Source organism: Scardinius erythrophthalmus, assembly GCF_964197995.2.
Source record: "Scardinius erythrophthalmus genome assembly, chromosome: 7".
Classification (NCBI taxonomy): Eukaryota; Metazoa; Chordata; class Actinopteri; order Cypriniformes; family Leuciscidae; genus Scardinius; species Scardinius erythrophthalmus.
In genome coordinates, this window is record NC_138227.1 from 21,457,352 (window position 1) to 21,468,327 (window position 10,976).

A 10,976-nucleotide genomic window follows, 5' to 3' on the forward strand; every position below is an offset into this window, starting at 1 on the left:
GGGTCTAAAATATAAACAAGTATAGCCTAGGCTTACCATAGTGAATTAGGGTGAGACAAAAACACTGTAGATGAAGGACTGATGATGTATTGACTCATAATTACAATTTCGTAATATGCCCCCATATGTAGAAAAATAAAAGACTGTGCCAACTCAAATGTTGAACTGCATTATTTTTAAAAGTGCCAATAATATTGTTTGACCTGTAAAAATAGTTGCTCATGTCCTCAAAACATTCCACAGACATGATAAGCTTCTGTGTAAAAAAACAGGTATTGGAGGCTTTAATTCATCAGCATGTACACTGCAGAAAGTGGGTAACGTCTAGACTCCTTGAGGACTTGAACATGGATTCTAAATATCAATTTTGTATTTGCCAAAAAAAAAAAAAAACACTTAAGCAATAATATCATTTTGGACATATTTATTTCCATTAAAGCATCAATATAAAATGAGAGTATGTTGAATGCTTTCTTTGTTATTTTGTGGACTGTTCCTCTAGATCCTAGGAATGGCATAGCACTCGTATGTGCGGGGCATGCGGCCAAAACTGCAATTTGTAGGTGTTGTGTCGAGCTCCTCTGGTGGCACCATGGCTTTGAAGGTGAAGTGCTGAAGGAGGGAAGTGAAGAAGAGGAAGAGTTCTGTGCGAGCCAGAGCCTCACCGAGACACACACGCTTGCCTGTCAAGAGAGCACACAGAAGTTGGTTTAAAAATCTTTTCTTTATGTATCATTCATTTTTGTCTGTGATTTGTTCTTTAAAGGCAACTACTGAGGAATCAATTATTTAACATGGTTCTTTTTTGTCCCAGAATGACTAAAACACTGATAAACATAATTATGTAGGATGTGTTGACTTCAGTTTTCATCTAAGAGCAACATTTTTATGGTCTAATATGCACAATGAAGATCTGAGCTCACCCATGCCGAATACAACAAATGCATCATTCTTCTTGAATCGGCCATCTCCATCCAGGAAGTTTTCTGGATCGAAACAATTTGGGTTCTTCCACAGTTTGGGGTCTTTAAGCATGGAGGATAGTAGCGGAAAAACCATTGTTCCCTTCAAGAAAGTATTTTACAAATAAATAGAAAGGTGTAAATAATATAAACACTTAATGAATCAAGATGATGTATACGAGAGAAGAATACCTTAGGAATGACATAGCCGTTGTATTCAGTGTCGCACATGGTCTTGTGTGGGACAGCGATGGGGGTGAGATCCATGCTGCGCTGGACCTCGTGAATTACAGCATCTGTATATGGCAGCCTCTGTCTGTCTTCAATGGAGGGCCAACGGTCCTGTCCTACAACCTCATCGATTTCTCTCTGAACACGCTCTGTACAGAACAAGTGAAAGTAAAATCACACTTAATGATTGGAGAGAGAAGCATTAGTTTGACCTCACCTTGAACATCTGGGTGCTTCATCATTATAGTAAAGAGTGTCTAACGGTGGATGAAGTGGTTTCTGTGCCGGCGCTGAACATGTTCCATACTAAAGAAACCAAGTTGTCAAAATTATATTCTGTGTCAGGCTTGTCTTTCTCCTGCAAAAGAGAACAGGTAAGAAATGTTAACATTGTGTTTAATTGACATCATGTCATGGTCTCACCACCAGATGGTGCAAGTAAATGTATTCAGGAATGACCATTTCTTTCAATGATTTACCTCTTTCATTTTTAACACAAAGGCCTCAATGAAGTCCTGTGGGCAAGAGGGATCCACATTATTCATCCGAGCTTGTGCCTCACGCTTGAAGTACTCTCTGCCCTCTTCTAGGTCTTTAAACAGCTGATGGTGTTTACCAGGGAAGAGACTGACTAACTTAGGGAATACATTATAGAGCTGAGAAGAAAATAAAGAAACATCAAGTTGAGTCTCAAAATACAATAAATAATTTATGCAAAAAATGTTTTTGTCTATTGTGTGTGTGTGTGTGTGTGTGTGTGTGTGTGTGTGTGTGTGTGTGTGTGTGTGTGTATGTGTGTGTGTGTGTGTGTGTGTGTGTGTGTGTGTGTGTGTGTGTGTGTGTGTGTGTGTGTGTGTGATGTGTGTGTGTGTGTGTGTACTATTTTATAGGTTAAAATTTGTTTACATTTTTTTTTATGTGCACGACCCTTCACCCATTTTGGGTCAGTAAGATTTTTCTCTTTTTTTAAATAAACTTACTTGTATTCAGCAAGAATGCATTAAATTGATCAAATAAATCATTTCAAATAAATGCTGTTCTTTCAAACTTTATATTCATCAAAGAATCCTGAAAAACAAATGTATCACGGTGTCCAAGTCCACAAAAACATTAAGCATTAAGCAACTGTGAAAATAATAATAAATGTTTCTTGAAGAGCAAATCAGCATATCAGAATGATTTCTGAAAGATCATGTGACACTGAAGACCGGAGTAATGATGCTGAAAATTCAGTTTTGCATCACAGAAATAAATTATATTTGAAAATACATTAAAATGGAATGATGATTTAATGATAATTCACAATATTACCGTTTTTCACTGTATTTTTGATCAAACAAATGCAGCCTTTGTGAGCATAAAAGACTTCTGAACGATAATATATATATATAAATCTTTAGTCCAAACCTGTCCAAGAGGGCTACTGAGGATAACGAAGAGAGCATTTACAGTCTGAAGCCTATGACCAAAGACAATGCTGCAGATCACATTGGCCACGGCATTAGACAGCATGTCTGCAGGGCTGATTGCAGAGCCTTTAAGAAGAAAAGTAGAGCAAAGAGATCAGGTTTCTTCAATTTAGAGTTTTGTAAAAACTCACACCATGCTCTGTAACGTGAGATGTGACACATTATAGTTCTTTTTTGTTTTATTGACACACCCTTTGTCACATGTTTTTGTAGTGTATGTCTGCAGTTTGTTTCATATGATAATCTGAATATAAGATTGTATAAAAATGATTTAACCTTCACATTTTTTTATAATTTCCACAAGATATTCAGCCTCCTCCCTGACTCGTTCCTCGATGCTCCTGCGGCCCATTCCAAAGTTCTTCAGTGTCATGAGAGAGAATTTGCGCATCTCCTTCCATCTTTGTCCACTGGTGGACAGAACACCTGCGCATAGAGAAAATGTTTCTGGTCTACTACCTGAATATATATATATATATATATATATATATATATATATATATATATATATATATATATATATATATATATATATATATATAGATTAAATAAACCATGTAAAACATTGGGCATCAAGCGACCTCACCATATCCAAGTGTGACCTTCATGATCAGGGCATAGTTGGCCCTGCCACTGAATTCTTCACCAAGACCAATCATAGTTTCCTTTAGGGCTTCATATCCAGAAATGATCACTACAGGAGTGTTTGCAAACCAGAGGGTGACAACAGAGCCATACTTCTTACTGAGCTACGGGAAGAAAGGATATATGGCTTGATATGGGACATTCAATGTGTATTCCAAAGACACTTCAAATGAGCTCTAACAACCTCAAATGTACACTCTAAAAAATAATTCTGTGGCTTAGTAAATATTACAGAAATATTTATAACTTTATTAACTTAATAAAATCTCTGAATCTCGTTTACTTGATTGTTTGAGTTAAACATACCAAAATAATTGAGTAAAAATCCAACAGTAAATTTTATCTAAAATTTACAGATATATTTAAGTTTTTTCCAATAAAATGATTTAGTATTTGACTAGCCAATTATTTAATACACTTAATATATTTGTGAAATTTCTATATTTCTATAGAAATATAGAAATATATTTTTCTATAAAAATATTTGAGAATGTTGAATTAAACTGATCTGTTTCAAGAAACAAAAATATTACTTAATTCAAATCAATATTATTACACATATTACAATATTTAACACATTCTTAAGAAACTGAGTAAGTTTACTCAATTAAAACAATGCACCCCTCCCACCCCCTGACCTGACAACAACTCAATGGTTGGTTGAGTGAGCGCGGGCTTTTTGAACTCTCTCCAGTCTCCAGAGCAACAGTTCTCTTCTCAGCGTTGCATAATTGGTGCATTTCCTCTGTGAAATTCAGGTTTGTGTATGATTTATTTTATCTATAAAATCATTACTGTGCTTTAAATCATTTTATTTAATGCAAAACAACATACAGAGGCGTAATTCGACAGCTAAACGAGAGTCGCGACTGTCTTTTCGCGTGATTGAAACGCCTTGCATAAACACACTACTTTATCCCAAATGATAATGAATATAATTAATTTGGATGATAAAATGTCCACAGAACTGTCATTTTTGTTTATTTGCAGGTTATGTCAGTCGCTCGCAGTATCTTTCGGCTATGAGGTCTAAAGTTCAAAGTTCACCCGCAGAGGGCGAGTCTGTCTCCGGCATGAGAACCAGTGCGGATCCGGTGGATATTGGATAACAGACTGGTTGATTACATTTGAATTAGGCTATCTGAATGTTTAAATGTTTCATTTTTACTTCTAATGAGTGTCAAATGAGTTTAAATGTAGGCAATATGTTAAAAACAGTGTAAAATGTGCTGTATTGCTGTACTCATCGACAATAAAGGCCAATGTCATACTGGTGGTTGTAATATAGTCTACTATTTGGTGGTTGTATATGGAATAGGCTACTACTAAGGTTTAGAGAAAATAAAAAAAGTTAATATTACTCATAAATAAAAACAGCTAATATTACTCATAAATATTGTTTTTAAATGTTTAAATGTTAAATTATTTCTACTCAATTTTATTTGTTAATGTACCAGATGCAGTTTCTCAGATTTACTTAATTTTTTTACTTGCATTTACTCAATTCATACAGTATTTCATTGATTTCACAGCTTTAAAATTTACTCAATTTTTTTGAGTGTAAAAATGTTTCACCAATTTTTTTTAGTAAATTATAGTTAAACATTTTACAGTGACATAATTCTGCTTTAATGGGGTCAAAAACAATGTAAATTAGTGCATTGTTCTTTGATGAAGATTTTGTATAGTGCAAGTTTGGATACAGATAGCACTGAAGTGCTACAAACAGCAATGCAGTGTGTGAAAAAGTGAAAATAATTTTTTGAGCAACATACAGGGAGCTACATTCAGCCCTCTTAAACTTCTGGGTTTAGAAATCCCAGAATAGGCGCTCACCTAGTAACGGTGGAGCAGATGCACCTCACAAAGCCTGTAAAAAACTACAGTGTAATTTGTTTATTTAGATGTATAGCTAGATATGTAAGATAAACTTCTCACCTTTACTTTTCTGAACCCTATGGACTAGGCTGCAAGGGGGAGAGGGGAGAAGCTGTTCTTGTTCCCTCTGTTTGAATGTACTCTGTAGGCCTATAGTATTTGTGTTTCTTGGAAAGCAGCCCAGATATGACACTAAATATCATAGCGATGATATAAAGTTTGAATTGATGGAACTTTTTCTAAATCGTTTACATAGATGGGCCTATTTGTGGGGTAAGCAAATTTATCTGTGCAGCTTTTAGTGGGCAGGAATTACTGGAACGTTGGAGTGGAAAAACAAACACTGATGAATTATACACCACAAAAATCTTCAGCTTTTAGTTTTATTGTACGTAAAAAATAATAATAAAAAAGGGGTAAATAGTGTCAAATGAATCTAAATTAATTCTAATTTAAAATTTTAGATACACTTTCTAATTTTAATAAACTTATAGAATCAAATCAACTTTATATAAAATAAACATCAAATTACAACAACAACAACAACAACAACAAAAAACTCAAAAGAGTTTGAAATTCAGTTTATGCTGTGGAATCAAAACTGATATTGAGATTTATGAATTCATGATATTGTTACTGTAAAATTGAGATTTTGGTCAGAGAGTGCAGAGATGAGGTTAGGAATGAAAAGTCAGTAGGCCTATGTAGTTTCTTCATCCACTGTGACCTACCTGCACTGGTTGGCCAATTTCACATGTAGGCTATTTTGTGTATTTTTTTTAAAATACAAAATACTGTATTTGTATTTGAATACATTTTTCCACACAGTATTTTGTATTGTATTTTAAATGCATTTCCATGTATTTATGCCCATCTCTGCCGGTACTTTAGATCGGGCCTAAAAAATGAAGCCCGACCCTACCCGAGCCCGTGCATGTTGTGTCCGAGCCCGGCCCAGCCCGACACTGTAATTATGAGCCCGAGCCCGATTTAAATCCAACCATTTTTTAATACGTGGGCCGTTATAACCAGGGGTGGCGCCAGGGAATTTTTTAACGCAGGTGCTGAGGGGGTGCTAGATATATTATAGCCTATATAAATTGCCTACTATTACAAAAATTGGCCACTTAATATTTAATATTCAATTATTTTAATTGTCACAATTAAAGTATTAATTTTTTAAATTGAACAAGCACAACATTCAGCATTCAATCAAATATTCTTAAAGATTTATTATTATTAATAGCCTAATGTTATTTCAGCATACTATCTTGTTATTTCGACATAATATGTGTGCGTACAACAAGCAAGATGTGTATTTGTAAATCCGGTGACGCCTGCATTGACTTTTATTAATAAACTAGTGTTTTCTGTCAGTGTCAGCTAAGCTGATGATCACCATCTCCGTAGTTAACGCGCCTATATGTGGAGAAATGCACATCATGGATTACATAATCAGAGAGTAGGCTAGCCTATTTCTTTTCATTTTGAATTGTTTCGTTTAAAGACATTTCAAGCTTTCTTTAGATATAGTTCTCATGTCTGTGAGGCATGCACTGAGTTTCTGTTAATTTATGAAGAGATGCATCATGCCTCCAGTTTGCAATGCAAGTGACCGCGCCGGCGCCTCCATGCCATGATTATATTTGCTTCTTATTCATTAAATCCAGGCAATTGGTTGATAAAAAATATAGAAATTAAAATACAATTTATACAAAACTAAATTCACTTTAAAGACAAAAAAAAACTTAAAGGAGAACTCGGCAACTCTAGCGAACTCTAGTCACTTCTTCGCTGATTTTCCCTTTTGTTGTCGCATGTTTTCCCCACGAGCTCCCCCTACAGCTGTGGTGGGGCGTATATTTCACAACACAGTCGTAAAAAACTCACTTGCGGCGGCCTCCTCCCCCTCTCTACCGCTGCTCATGTGCGTTTGTTTTGATCGGAGCAAGCCAACTGTATCGCGTGGAGCTATGTCTACTGAGGTGGGTAATCTGGTAATACATCATAAATGCGTGTGTGTTTATGTCGAATTGCCGTAAAGCAATTTGTGTTTCGCGCTCGTTCTCGTTCTCGCTTTCGCTTCTCACGAGACTTCCAATTTCTATCTTGCCGGGACGGTAGTGAACAAGTTGCAAGGTTGGTTTTCCGCCTGGGAACGCTGGGGGGAGCGGGGAAAGTCACCAATATCACCAGAACAGGTTGTTTAACCATCCAAATGATTTCTAGACAGTTTTATTAAGTTAAAAAAGCTACCAAGTTCTCCTTTAATGAAGTGGTCAAAATCATGTCTGACCCACTCTATGTCTCCCGATATATTGCGCATCCTATCTTACTCGTGCTGTTCGCTTTTCATAATCAACATAGATGGAAAAAAATAACATTATAATTTTTTAACAAATATGAAACTAAATACGCTTATTTAATGGCTACAACACGTATAGTAGCCTAGGCCTAGCCTACAGACTCTCTATTTGTACAAATTGTTGCACATTCATTTAATTCTGAATTTTGCACACATAAGTTGAAAGGCATTTGTTTGTGCATAGTAAAACAGTTATCAACATTTATCAACATTTATCAAGTTCACGGATTCATAGAACCCAGAAATCATCCAACCGTTTTTACCAGGGGGGTAGAGTTTCATCAGAGAATGTCTAATAAGGCGAGAACTTCCACTCTCAGTAAACTTCCGGCTTCTGAAATGGTTGCAGTTCCACTCTGATTCCATATGAGGGCGCTCACAGGACGAGTGCAGAATGAATGGAGGTCTATGGCGCTATACCCCTCAAAATCCACTTTTCTCAGGATCTAATTTTTTGTCTAGTAATTTGAATATTGTATTCGAAAGGAGATGCAAAGAAATTACACATTGCTGGGTGTTAAATTTTTTAGAGTCACTTATTTGCTTTAAAAAGTCTTTTAAAATGTCAATGACGTCATACACATCGTACGACCAGAGATACTGCTTTACGGCAATCCTTCAGTCACTTTGGTGCTTTCGCGCTCTGCACTTTCTTTTCTCTCGAGGCATTGACAACACAGCTTACACAGGGAAATACACGTGCTAGACGAGTTTTTGTTTTGTTTGTTTCTGTTCCCGCTTCGGATGCCACGATGCCATCAAGCGGTATCTCTGGTCGTAATCAGTCCTTCACTGACCAATCAGCGTTCATTAGCAGAATGCTAGCATGTTATGGGCAACAACAACTCAACCTGTAAGAAAAAGTACTCGTTCATTCAACTTTCGACCTATAACCCATGTTGAACTTGCAAAACCTACAATCGAATCTGAAATTTCTCAACGGCAATCGGGTGAAAGAGACAAATTTAGCCGTCTAGCCCCATAGACTCCCATTCATTTTGCACTCATGGCCGATCTCCCCCAGTGGAACTCGGGTGGAACTACAACCAAAATTCGGTACAATAGGACTTAATAGGGAGTGGGCAAGCCCTCCGTAGACGGGCTCTGGTTTCATAAAATATTGAAGCTTCCCCGGGCGCCGCCATTGATTAGCGGACCCCCACCTGCTGTTAGCATTCCATTGACTCCCATTCATTTTGGCGTCACTTTGACAGCGAATAACTTTACATCTGAGGCGTTTAAAGACTCCATTTGTCCATTATTTATTTCTAAAGAAACACGAAAATGTATAAAAGGCTCCATTACCTTGTATCTTACGTTATGGCCCCGTAGAAGCAGTTTTTGTAAAAATAGGCTAACGATTGCGTCATAACCACGCGACTCTCTGTCGCACAGTAGAGAGATTACCATATGGACAGGAGGAGAAGCTTGCACGCAATCGGGGGGACGTGGAGGCAAATGACAAAATAATTAATCAGAAAACTTAGCAAAAGTTGCTCCTGCTCCTAGCTCATGGACACTTCCTACTCTCACTCTCCGTCTCTGCAAGTTTCGGAAGGGAATGATTCAGATTTCTCTTGGCACAGCTACTAGAAGACAGATGGGTTGCTCATGTCACATCTACGTCGTAAAGCTCAGTTTGAGTCTGCGCAGTCTGCTCAGCCATCAGAAAGTGAGAGCTTCTAAATGACTTCACTTTTCTCCGTTGAATCCAATGGGGTCGCTGTGTCCAGTTTATATACTGTCTATGGTTTTTACTAGGAGGGACAGAGCAGTGTAGAATCATGGTTAAATATGTGAAAAATAATGTGAATTTTTAAAAACGAAGCATGAATACATGTTACAGTGCACCCCACAAACACAATCAAGCCTTCGAAAAAAGGTGTTTTACCACCCCTTTAACAAAGACCACAACATGGTGTCAGAAGTCAATGTATCCACCGAATAACAAACCAGAGGACATTAAAAAAATTGTGGCAAATGCGGACGCATTCACATGCCAAGGCAGTGCCCTGCCTATAATGAAGTGTGTAAAAAATTTGACAAAAAGAACCACTTTGCACTTGTGTGCAAATCAAAAGCCAAAATGGACGCGCTCGACATAGATACCGAGATATCTGGGATAGACACACTGTTTGTCGGTACTGCAGTTCACTCAAACACGTCAGAGACAGGCTGGCACACAAATCTGAGTATGGCAGGCACAGTCGTTAACTTCAAGCTCGACACGGGCGCTAAAACAGACGTCATTCCAAAGAAAAGCATTGATCAGCTTCAGGTTCAACATCCAAAAGACAAACACAGTGCTTGTGTCGTATGGAGGCACCCGCTTCAAACCAGAAGGTGTTGTTAAACTCCATGTGCAGTCTAAAAATAAAACAACTGACATGATGTTCTTTGTGAATACAGCGTCAGATATGACCCTACTGGGGAGACAGGCATGTGTGCAGTTGGACCTCATAAGAAAAGTAGACGCTCTCACACCATCATCACCCGCCACAAAAACTGAGCTCCTCAGCTGCTATGCATCTGTGATTCAAGGTTTGGACCAGTTTCCAGGACTGCACCATATTCACACAGACCCTGTGTGATACACGGTAATAAAATACCACGGTAATACACGGCTGCAGGAAGATACCGAATGCAGTCCATGACCGACTCAGAGAGACACTGGATGAATTGGAGAAAAGGGGTGTCATAAGCAAAGTCTCTAAAACTACTGCATGGGTTAGCAGTCTCTGCATCACAGAAAAGAAAAATGGCGCACTGAGAGTCTGCCTAGACCCCAGAGACCTAAACATACTCCGCCAGCACTACAATATTCCCACCCTGGAGGACATACGGAGTAAGTTAGCTGGCAAAAAGTTGTTCACAATCTTGGATGAGAAGGACGGCTATTGGCAGATTCAACTAGATGAGGAGTCAGCAGATCTCTGTGCTTTCAACACGCCGTGGGGCAGGTATCGTTTTCATCGCATGCCTTTTGGCATAAAGTCAGCGAGCGAGGTATTTCAACGCTTGAACTTGAAGGTGTTTTCATGGTGGCCGATGACATGATCATAGCGACATCCACCAAAGCAGAGCATGATGTCATCCTAGAGAAAGTGATGAAGAGAGCGGTGAGTCTAAACGTGAAATTCAACAAAGACAAGTTGCAGTATATGGTCAATGAGGTGACTTACCTAGGCCATGTTATCACCGCTGAAGGAGTGAAGTCCAAGGTTTCAGCAATACTGCAATTTCCCCCTCCCACTGACAGAAAAGCCCTTCAACGTCTGCTAGGTATGACACGCTACCTGTCACAATACATTCCCAACGAAGCCACCCTCACTGCACCGCTCAGGCTGTTGCTAAGGAAAGATATAGACTGGCAATGGCATCCTGAACAGCAGTTAGCACTTGAAAAACTCAGAACAGCCATAGCAA

The 10,976-nt window shown here is 38.1% G+C and overlaps 1 pseudogene across 1 annotated transcript; it reads right to left on the reverse strand.

Moving 5' to 3' along the window:
• Positions 1–498: 498 nt before the first annotated feature.
• LOC308693738 (cytochrome P450 2M1-like) lies at positions 499–9,910 on the reverse strand (annotated as a pseudogene). Its single transcript has 9 exons — positions 9,851–9,910; positions 3,249–3,411; positions 2,939–3,088; positions 2,601–2,728; positions 1,673–1,849; positions 1,411–1,551; positions 1,155–1,342; positions 924–1,065; positions 499–683 (listed from the first exon to the last, which is right to left on the reverse strand). The product of its transcript is annotated as a cytochrome P450 2M1-like (transcript).
• Positions 9,911–10,976: the final 1,066 nt, after the last annotated feature.